Genomic DNA, 12,217 nt, shown 5'->3' with positions numbered 1-12,217 from the left:
TTTCAATGAATAAGACACATATACTGATGAACAATGCAGTATATACTGATGAACAATGCAATATATACTGATGAATAACGAAATTTAAAATATTTCGCTCCCTCCAGGATTCGAACCCTGAGAAAAAAATTCTTCTTCTAGGTACAATATCAGTCATAGGATTGATAAGATAAACGCACGAGATCGTGTCTAAAATCTAACTAAAGATGAGGGTGTCATTGAAACGCTCCCCTATATAAATAATAAATGAACTACACCCAGTGGCGGATCCAGGGGGGGGCTAGGGGGGGCTTCAGCCCCCTCCCAATTTTTGAGTTTTTTTTTTTTTTTTAATTATAGATATATATATTTATTATTTTGTTTTATATCTATATATATGTGTATATAAATAAAAAAATACAAGAAAAAATATAGTAATACATTATTTATAGTATCCAACTATCCATATTAATTGCTCAACACATTGAGTTGTTACATTTATAGTATTATTTTTATCATTTTTTCTTTCTTAGTTAATTTTTAATGTTAAATTTGAGTCAATTCTAAAGGTAAAAGTAAAATTACTAATTACTAACAATGAAAATTAGTTTATTTGTTTAGAAGATGAAACAATTTTTTTTTTAAGAAAAATGAATAAAAGTACGTTTTTATATGCTTTCAATCTACTTGATGTTGAATTAATTCAATTGCGAACAATTATCTTATTATATTAAGTGATTGTTGAAAAAATGTATGAAATGAAGTGTACGGAATGCTCAAAAAAAATTTGCTTCGGGGGCTCCCGCCCCCGAACCCCCGTGTAAATATTTTCAAGCACTGTAGTCCAATAGATTCAGCCCCCCCTAACATTGAATCCTGGATCCGCCCCTGACTACACCATTTCATAATAATATTTGTATATAGATAGTATAAATGAAAGCACATCTATAGTATTTTCAACGTAACATCTACATAATCTTTGTGTGTGTATAGCAATAACACACACATACACGAACAAATGTGATATAGGGAATCCTGCTTGCTTCAAGGAGAACACAACCTATTTCTGCAACTTTTGCCAAAATCCACTTTCATACTCTCCTTTGACCTACCTCTGTTTTGGCAACCCTACCATCATCAATTCTCACCCATAGTTCTCTCTCTCTCTCTCACCCACACATACACATGTATGTATGTGAGTATGTATGCAAATAAGGTAATATACAACTTGCAGCAAAAGAGAAATAGTAGTACATCACAAGGCCTAGTGCATTGCATCATAAGCTTGATTCGAAGTTTGTATTATATTTATAATATTAAAAAAAAAGGGGTACCTAAATTGAAAGGGAAAGTGATCTAATAATAAGGAGAAGATGTAAAGATAGCTAGAAACTGTATAACTTTATAGAGAGATTGCCCAAACATGCAATAAATCTTGGAAAAATCTTGTCCATCATCCAAAAAAGCAAACTCCTGAAATCCCTATATACCTTTTAGCTGCATGCAATGAAATTTTGAGTTAGACTTCTTTGTCTCTTCTCTCTATATATAAATATTTATATAGTTTATTTTATTTTTTGTTAACTATTTTGTCTAATTGAGTTATATGGTACTGTAACATAATCATCGTGATTTTTTTTCCCGAAATGATAAAAAAACGCATGTATGATACATCTAAATCTTTATTAGAAAGTGTATCTATATATAAAAAACTAAGACGTTAATTGAAATGAAGAAGTCCACACGATGAAAGCTTTTTGACAGAACAAATTAAATTAAAACAAAAAGGAGGCAAAAAGGAAAGCTTAAGGAAAAATCAATGGGCTAGGGATATAACTTGAATAAAAATTAAACTAGCTAGCTTGTTCTTGTTTATAAAAGTAAAACCTCTTTAAATTTTACAATCTGTTCAAAATAACAATATATTCCTTAAATTAAAGAAAAAATAACTAAGAATTATGATAATTTAATAAGAGGCAAATGAGATATACCCTTTTTGAAAGATGAAACATAAAATATACCCATTTTTTTCAAAACAATAAAATCTACCCATTTAGGACATTTTTACTTTTATTTGTAATTCGCGTATTGCTCGACACTGAAGCGTCGAGCACTCGAGTGTCGAACGTCAAGCATTGAACTGTCGAGCATCGAGGTGTCGAGCAATAATTCAAACTATTGCTCGACACCTCGAGCATCGAGTGTCGAGCAACTGAGAACTGTCGAGCGAGACGAAGACGTCGAGCGTCGAGTATTGAACTGTCGAGCAAGGCGAGCAATAGTTCAAATTGAACTATTGTTCGACACCTCGATCGTCGAGCAACTAAGAACTGTAAAGCGAGGCGAAGGCTTCGAGCGTTGAATTGTCGAGCAAGGCGGAGATGTCGAGCGTGGCGAGCAAGGGAATTTGTTTGGTATTTTCTTTTTGTCTTAAGGGTATCTTAGTCCTTTCAACCCCAAAGTGGGTACATTTAATTTATATATTTATTTTATAGTGGGTATATTTTTGTTTTTGTCTTTCAAATAGGGTAAAGACTACCATTAACCCATTTAACAATATGACAATTTAAAAAAAAATTGAAAAGGTTCACGTTAATTAATAAATTTTATTATGCAATAATTAATTGAAAATGAGTATCATGTACTTATTCTCATAAATACAACATAAAGTAATATTGAAATTTATGTTTAATTAGTCAAAGGAATATCATTACGCATTTGCGAAACATAATTATTTTAATTTTCGGTAATTAAATTACTGTTGTTTGAACTGAAGGGTAATTTTTATTTTTATTTTAAATTGTTACACCCAAAGAAAAAAAAAATACACCCATATACTCTATCTTTTTAGATGACTCGAACTTCCGACCAAGCTATTAGTTCAAGAAGAAGCGTCTTACCAACAGACTGCACTTCATGGTCATTGAACTAAAGGGTAGTATTGAACCGTTAAAATAATATCTCTAAATTATTCTTCAAAAAGGAATATCTCTAAACTAAGAAAATAAGTCTTTGTAAAAAAATTATTAAAATCATAAAAAATTATTTATACAGTAGGGATCGGTCTTTTCACTAAATGTGGGAGTAAGAAGATATTTTCAAGAATTTTTTTATTGTCGTCCACTCTTTTCTAATTTTAAATTATTTGAAGAAGAAAGTGTGAGGCTAAATCATTAGAACACACACCGAAGAAAGAAAATGATGCCTAGTGGTTTATATAAAGAAATCAAAACTCTTTAATTAATAGGATCTGGTGTGGTTTATGGATTATTTTGTACACCAATATAAGTTTATTCAATATACATTTTATATAGCGGTTACAAGTTCTTATGAATAAAATAAAAGTAAGACTCATTAAAATACTCTACTCCATAATTATAGTTTTAAATTTTTAATTTTGCACATTGTATATGTGTCACAGTCACAACACTTATATTATAATAAAATAAAATAAAAAATACGAAATCGTAACACAGTAGCAATGAAGCAAAATATCCAAGTTGACTTTTGCCATGTTCTTATATTAGGTATGGCCACGAACAAAGTTATTGCTCCAATTGCAAGATGGAATAATATGAAATCCACCACATGAAATTAGTGATTTAAAAATACACACACACACTGCCTCAAACAGTATATATGTATATTCGCAAATTTAAATTTTATCTTTCCTTCAAGTTTCTCAGCTTATACAACATCATATATATAGTAAGGATGTATACTAATTAACAATAATGAAGTCTTGTGGATTTCTATTCTAAATGTTGTCATTACTAATTAGTACCATCGATGGTTATAACTTTGTAGTGTTTAGCCTAGCACAAGAGTTAATATTGGGCCATTATGCATCTAGACTATTATTGCCAAGATTAGCATATGCCTTATGTACTCTTATAGTCCAATAATTCAATTGCTTAATTACACATAAAAGTTTTAGTTATCAACTACCCTTTTCTCTAACAAAAAAAAAAAAAAAACCTTATATTTTATTAGTTAATTTATCAAATTTTATATACGCTGAAGTGTAACACATCTCACACCTACTTTTCTATTTCACCAAAAGGATGAAAATTTTGAAAGTATATTATATAAACATTTCACTAATAGATTAATTAATATAGATCGCAATAAATCACTTAACAAAAAAGCCCACATTGAGGCCCAATAATATTTTTATAAAATAATTCTTACCACATATTGTATAAAGTTCATAATATTTTAGTTGCTAACAAAGTGGAGTACTATATTCGTCTCTTAAAAACATGCATTTTTTTTATCATTTTATATCGTGTTATAAAAATATGCACTTTTCATTTTCAAATATTACCACACTATAATATCTTTACTTTTTATCCATACTTCCCTTTTTATGATTTATCATCTTCCACCAACTTTCTAATATGCTCCATCATTGCTTTTAAACTTAACTAGTGTATAACCCGTCGAAATTCGACGGGAAACTACTTTATATTATAATTATTATTATATATTATTTTTCATTATAGCATATGAAATTATTTTTATATAAATTAATTTTAATCTTTAATTTTATTTGATTAAAATAAATTATTGGTACAGTTCAAGCTATAATAATCTCAATAATTTTTGTCAGTTATATATTAATTTTTGTTGAGAGTTAAAGTAAATTATCTTTTTATATAATTTTTTATTTGATGAAATTTTATAAAAAGTTGATGTGAGATTGGAGATTTTAGAAAAATAAGAAGAAAAAGATTTAGTTGTATTTGACATAGGATGTGATGAAGGATTGACACATTTTATTTTTTTGTTAATCGTATATAGGAAAGATTTACTAATTTTAATGGAGTATAATATTTATAAATTGATAGACAAAATTTAAGACCACATCTTATATATAAACATCATCTCATCTATACCTTACAAGACTTTTGAACATCATCTTGTCAGTAGTTTGAAATATAACATTTGACTTTTGTATGTCGAACTTCTAATATGCTCCATCATTGCTTTTAAACTTAATTGTGCCACACAAGAACATTTAATTACGTTTTCCTGTCTATAAATATAGCTAGTTCCTTCGTCCCAAATATAGCATGTTTGCTTATGTAGATATTCAATTTTAATAGATCACTTTCTAAAATTTAAAAATCAATACATAATAAATATTACTCACATAACTCATTATTTACACAAATGACATTGTGACCTACATATAATTATTTCTCATTTTATTTAAAAAAATTTCCTCTGTCCTATTGGTAATGCCTCACTTTTCTTCTTGGTCTGTCTCATTGATAATGACATATTCCAAAAAAGAAAACCACTTTATCTCCTAAAAAATTGTGGACTCCACCATTTCATATCTCTTTTATCATTTAATCACTCTTCTTCTTAATAACCGTCCCGAAGAGTAATGAGTCATTATCAATGAGACCGATGAAGTAATATCTTTATTTATCTCTCCTGGTTTTTTAGCAAATATATATCCTTTAAAAAAAGTTGTTTTCTGTCTCTCATATTTTATTATGAATTATTTGTTTTGTTGACATCTATGCGCGAGTCCCGTGACCTACTGAATTGGGACGTATAGAGTAGTTTATACTCCCTCCGTCCACCAAAAAAACTCCTACTTGCCCTTAAATATTTGTCCACCAAAAAAACTCCTACTCTACTTTTTGGACAATTATACCCTCCCTTGCTTTTAAATTTAGTACACCTTTACCTATTGGCTCCACTTTACTCTATTATTATTATTATTATTATTATTATTATTATTATTATTATTATTATTATTATTATTATTATTATTATTATTATTATTATTATTATTATTATTATTATTATTATTATTATTATTATTATTATTATTATTATTATTATTGTTGTTGTTATTGTTATTATTGTTATTATCCTTATTATTATTATTATTATTATTATTATTATTATTATTATTGTTGTTGTTATTGTTATTATTGTTATTATCCTTATATTGTTATTTTATTTTTATTATTATTATTATTATCCTTATTATTGTTATTGTTATTATTATTGTTATTATTATTATTATCGTTATTATTATTATTATTATTATTATTATTATTATTATTATTATTATTATTATTATTGTTATTGTTTATTAATTATTATTATTATTATTATTATTATTATTATTATTGTTTTGTTATTGTTATTATTGTTATTATCCTTATTATATTATTATTATTATTATTATTATTATTATTAATCGTTATTATTTTTATTTTTATTATTATTATTATTATCCTTATTATTGTTTATTGGGTTATTATTATTATTATTATTATTATTATTGTTATTATTATTATTATTATTATTATCGTCATTATTATTATTTTATTATTATTAATTATTATTATTTTGTTATTATTCTTCTTATTCTTCTTATTTATTTTGTTCTTCTTATTATTCTTCTTCTTTTTTGTTTTTGTTCTTTGTTTCTTGTTCTTGTTCTTGTTTCTTCTTCTTTTCTTCTTCTTCTTCTTCTTCTTCTTCTTCTTCTTCTTCTTCTTCTTGTTCTTCTTCTTCTTCTTCTTCTTCTTCTTCTTCTTCTTCTTCTTCTTGTTCTTGTTCTTGTTCTTGTTCTTGTTCTTGTTCTTGTTCTTGTTCTTCTTCTTCTTCTTCTTCTTCTTCTTCTTTTTCTTCTTCTTGTTCTTGTTCTTCTTCTTCTTCTTTTTCTTCTTCTTGTTCTTGTTCTTCTTCCTTCTTCTTCTTCTTCTCTTCTTCTTCTTCTTCTTCTTGTTCTTGTTCTTTTTCTTGTTCTTCTTCTTCTTCTTCTTCTTCTTCTTCTTCTTCTTCTTCTTCTTCTTCTTCTTCTTGTTCTTCTTCTTCTTCTTCTTCTTCTTCTTCTTGTTCTTGTCCTTGTTCTTGTTCTTGTTCTTGCTTTTTCTTGTTCTTGTTCTTGTTCTTTTCTTGTTCTTTTCTTTTCTTCTCTCTTCTTATTATTATTATTTTATATCTTTTTTCTTCTTATTATTTTTTATTTTTTTATTATTATTTTATTCTTCTTTTGTTCTTGTTCTTTTCTTATTGTGTCTTGTATTCTTCTTATTTTATTCTATCTTCTTATCCTTCTTATTCTTCTTCTTCTTCTTCTCTTCTTCTTATTGTTTATTATTCTTATTTTCTTATTATTGTTATTATTATTATCCTTATTTATTATATTATTATTATTATTGTTATTGTTTATTATTGTCATTATTATTATTATTCATCAATAGCTAGTGAAAGATTAGTAAAGTAATACAATAACATAAACACTACCCTTTTAGTCTTTTACACCACCTTTACACCACCTTTTTCAGCTTTCTTAGTTTCTGTGCCGAACCTCAAATGGGAGTTTTTTTGGTGGACGGAGGGAGTAATATATTTCAAAATATCATAAAAGGTGAAGTATCAATTATCGAATATAACACAACTTAATTTGGTCAAGTTTGCTATTCTTATACTCCCTCCGTCCCACGAATCTTGACACGTTTTCTTTTTTGGACCGTCCCACGAATCTTGACATGTTTCCTTTTTTGGTAATAATTATTACCTTCTCTCTCCTACTTTATCACCTTTATTATATTCTCTTTCCTACTTTATCACTTTTATTACCTTCTCTCTCCTACTTTATCAATTTTATACTTTATTAATTACACATTTAAAACACTAATTTATAACTCCTTAATTCCCGTGCCGAACCCAAACGTGTCAAGACTCGCGGGACGGAGGGAGTATTTTTTTAACATCGTTACAAATACAATATGTAGGAAAAAGAAAATGTATTTTGAATAAATATGAAAATGTGATGAATGATGACGGTAATACACAAGATTTACGATACATAGTAGGGGCACGTGAGCCGTGAAGGGTCACGGCTTAGGGTAGGCAGACAAATAACGGAAGTCGGGGGCTTAATAAGTTGCTTGCTTGTAGCTATTACTCTATTTTAATTAATTTCTTTGGCCTTTGATTTGACAACTCCATAAATGCATGTGAAGGATATGATAATGACTCTTGACCTTGACTTCTCCTTGTCAGTCTCTCTCTCTCTCTCTCTCTCTAGAGAAAGAACCACCTAGACCTCAGATCGCCGGACACGTGTCAGAATCCATGATCCCTCCATCCCACCCATATTATTACATGACAATTGTACTCAGGTTTTAAGTCGCAGTTTTCTCTGTAAATATGTTTTTTCTTAAGGCCCTATGCACTGATTTCCATGGACTCAATCTACTGACACCATTTCCCTCGCTTACTCAATTTCATCTTCTCTCATTCAATAAAAGATCGATAGCCCTATAATTAGATCATACTAGTAGTCAATAATACTGTATCACTCTCCTTTTTTTTTTTCTTTTTTTTTTCAGGATTGAACTTATATTTATGTTCTGATAATTCAATCTTACAAACATATATGAAATCACTTTTTGACCTGCATTCAAGTCTTATAATTCAAACTCAACACATTATTATTCAGAATGAGCTGAGTATTGAAACCCTCAATGTATATATATATGCCACACTCTTGGTAAAGGGAGATAGTAATAAATATTAACCGAGATAGTAATAAATAAATAGTATTGATGGTGATGTGAATTCATTTATTCAAAGACGCAGTAGTTTGTTGGGGGTGTTCATTCTTTTTGCCTCACAAATTGGCATTGACCCATCTTTCTTTAGTGACGGAAGTTACTGCTCCTACCGTAGATCAAGTACTGTTAAAAAGATTTTGGCTGCATGCCTTGCTCTACATTTTTTCACTATGTGCCGATGCTTTTTTGTCAATGGATCATTTGTTATCGTACATTTGCACATATACATGCATGTGTGTATGTACGTACTTTCCAAAGAGATAAAATCCAAAGTTTTTTTTTTTTAGGTGATAATTATGAGCTAGGTTGAAAAATTATGAGAATTTGTCGTCGAAGATTTAAAAGATGTACTTTTTTTTTTTCCTGATTCCGCCACTATTAATGCGATTAATTAAGCTTTTGAGGTACTCCGCCACTATTAAAAGATGTCCTTACTTGAAGAAGATATACAACGATACAAAATCTATAACGCTACTGTGAATACATATTTGTCGTGTTTAATTACTAATGTATATATGAAATTTCTTAGTTAATTAAATATTGTATATATTTCCCCTTTTTCTTTTCTGTTTTGTGATTGTTGGGTAGGTTAGTAAGGAGTTGTAGTAATCAGTGCCGAGAAAACATTTGGTGATGGATCATTCAATGTTACTACTATTATTTACTATCAATCTGCTGATAAAAAGCATAATATGATCTGTCTAGCTAGGCTCTGAATCAGTCAAATAAAAGTCACAAAAAATATTTGTGGCCCAATAATTAAATATTTGGTGACCAACTATAGGTTCAGACAACAACATGCATGTTTTACGAACCTATGTTACTGTCAAATGTTGCGAGTGACTTAAATTAACCTAACATGAGCTGCAGGCTTTTTAAGAAGTCGACAAATTAAATTGTCTGCATAATTCTCTTGAATTTCCAATGTCTGTTATTGGAATTTATGGTGCATTAATATTGTCCACTATTTCCACAAGTCAAATATATATATGTATATATATATATGCTTATACTAATTATAATAGCATATAGTGTGTGTGTAATTTTAATGGATGTGCTTAGTAAACTCATCTTTTTAGGCTGTGCAAACTGCACCATGTATATATGTATATACACATAGTTAATTAAATACATTTAGAATTGTTAAAACGTAAAAGCATATAGTGACAGACAATATCTCAAATGAAAATTTATTAGATAGTACTCATCACTGCATGAATTCAAAATTATTAGCTACAAACAAGGACTAGAATGTTACTAAATCTGATAAGATGTATAAAAACTTTGGTATGTGATCGAACTCAAAATCTAATACAAGGCATATGACTTGTCACGCCGAGGCAGGGCTTGGGGGGGGGGGGGGGGGGGGGGTTCACCCTCCATATATCCAATATGAATCGTTCGAAAATTTCAATTTTGGCACTTGTCAATTTTTTTTACTTTAGCTTCCTCAAGCTGTATTTCTTGGTATGCAGCAGCAACAACTATAATAATAATAATAATAATAATAACCACCTATAATTTAGACGCTTGCAATAAATCACGACACAAGGTAACATGGGTCCCCATTTAGTTTGCACATGGCATGCACATATTGCGGCTTAAATATGCACGTCAATTTTTTAGTAACAATGACATTCGAATGTACTATTATAATATTATTACATTTACTTGGATCATTATTCTTCACCAATCCTGATTAATTGTCCAAGGATTTTAGGTCCAACCAGTCTGAGAAATATTCTGTGTAGCTATTTCATCCGAATATAGTCATATCATAGATACACCCTACAAATGTTACACAGTTCTTTCTTCTTCGTGCACTATAATTAATTGAATTTTTATAATACAGTTAATGTAAATATATTTCACATTATATGTATATGTATCATGTACGTATATATTTGTGCCTGCAACTGGGAAGAAGAGCAGGTGGGTGGGTGGGTGGGTTGGGGGCCCAACACCCCGACAAGCATGGGGATGTCTAGTCTTGTCATCTTCAATTTCTGGTGCTCTCTTTTATTTTTGACGTATTAAGGTATTTTTTACCTTCCATGAATTTTAATATTTCCCCTTATTTTTTAACCTGCCTTCGTTTCTGACATAGCCCACAATCACCAATTTCACTCGAGAAATGCAGTTAGAATTTGCTCAAAAGAAAAAATGTATTTTGGGCGAGAGAGCATCAAAACAAATATAGAGGGGCTACGTGTTGCATCAAAATTAATTCTACATAACACAGTCTCGAGACTATATACTCTTTCGAATAACATTTTGTAAGATACTCTCACCATTCCACGAATTTTAAGTCACTTTCCTTTTCGATTGTTCCACGAATTTTGAGTCATTTCTTTATATGGCAATTTTTTTTTTCATTTATTCACCTTTTCATTTTTTCACCTACCACAATTAACACATTAAATATTAGTATTTTCTTAATTTTGTGCCGAAAAGAATTGCCTCAAGATTCGCGGGACGAAGAGAGTGCTTAGATTAAGTCTTATTTAATGATAGTAACATTTCGTCTTTGAACCCTCCATCATCGAATAAAAAAAATTATCGCTAAGAATCGTTTATTATAAAGCGGATAAGATAACTTATGTTATCCTTAATGATTATTGCATGAAATATCGAGGAATGACATAATTTGTATTGACGATAAGGATAAAATACAAAATTTGACATATATTTTTTTTTATACAGGTTTATGAAATTAGACGATTATTATAAGGGAATATGTTTTTTTTATAAATAAAGTACACAAGTAAATAAAGAATTTAAAAACCGCACAACGGTGGACTCGAACCTAAGACCTCATGTCTTGGTCATTAATCATCTACTGCTAGGCCAACACACAAGTACATTTTTAAGGGACAAGGTTTTTTTTATATATATAAATTACACAAATAAATAAAGAAATTTAAAGACCGCGCGCATGATTTTAGAATTGAACCCAAGACTTCAGGCATTAATCACTTACCGCTAAGCCAACATACACACATAAATTTAAAGATCGCACGACGGTGGACTTAGGCCAACATACGCACACAAATTTAAAGACCGCACGACGGTGGACTCGAATCCAGGACTTCAGGCCTTGGGCATTAACCACCTATCATTAGACCAACATACGCACATAATATAAGGGATGTGTTATTTTTTGATAAATTACATAATTAAATAAATAAATTTAAAGACCACACGACAGTAGACTCAAATTCAGAACCTCAAAATTTGGATATTAACCACCTATCGTTAGGCCAACACACGCTCGGGATAAGTATTGATTCCAAATGACATGGTTTATCGTTCACTAGATAAGGTAAGAGAATTGGATCAGATTTTGAGAGAAGTGTTTAGACAAAAGCACAAAAAAATACATGGTTAAACCAAATACTACTTCTATTTATTTTCTTGAACAATAGACTTATTTGAGATCGACGTGGTATTGGTTTAATAGCTTGTTGTTCCTGATTATATATTTGGGGAATATTGTACTTTTTCCCCCTTCCCTACACTCAGTGGCGGATCCAGGATTTTTAAATTGGGGATGCAAAAAATAATCTTATAGACACTAGTGGAGCTAGGATTTTTTTGAGGGAGTTGAACTTCTACGGGGGTTCGGGGGCGGTAGCCCCCGA

General features: G+C 29.5%; 1 protein-coding gene across 2 annotated transcripts in view; it reads left to right on the top strand.

The window, feature by feature from the left end:
• The first annotated feature begins 6,454 nt into the window (after positions 1-6,454).
• The window catches only part of LOC131001622 (H/ACA ribonucleoprotein complex subunit 4), an 806,367-nt gene continuing 800,604 nt past the window's right edge, over positions 6,455-12,217 (top strand). Inside the window, exon 1 of one of the 2 annotated variants that reach the window (XM_057928174.1) lies at positions 6,455-6,578. The gene's annotated coding sequence lies outside the window, so the exon portion shown is untranslated. Of the gene's footprint in view, positions 6,579-6,617; positions 6,684-12,217 lie in introns of those variants that run through there. The other variant, XM_057928164.1, reaches the window with a different exon arrangement.

This window comes from Salvia miltiorrhiza, chromosome 1 (genome assembly GCF_028751815.1).
Source record: "Salvia miltiorrhiza cultivar Shanhuang (shh) chromosome 1, IMPLAD_Smil_shh, whole genome shotgun sequence".
Lineage (NCBI taxonomy): Eukaryota > Viridiplantae > Streptophyta > Magnoliopsida > Lamiales > Lamiaceae > Salvia > Salvia miltiorrhiza.
Note: the sequence above shows the minus strand (reverse complement) of the source record. Positions and strands in the feature narration are given on the sequence as shown.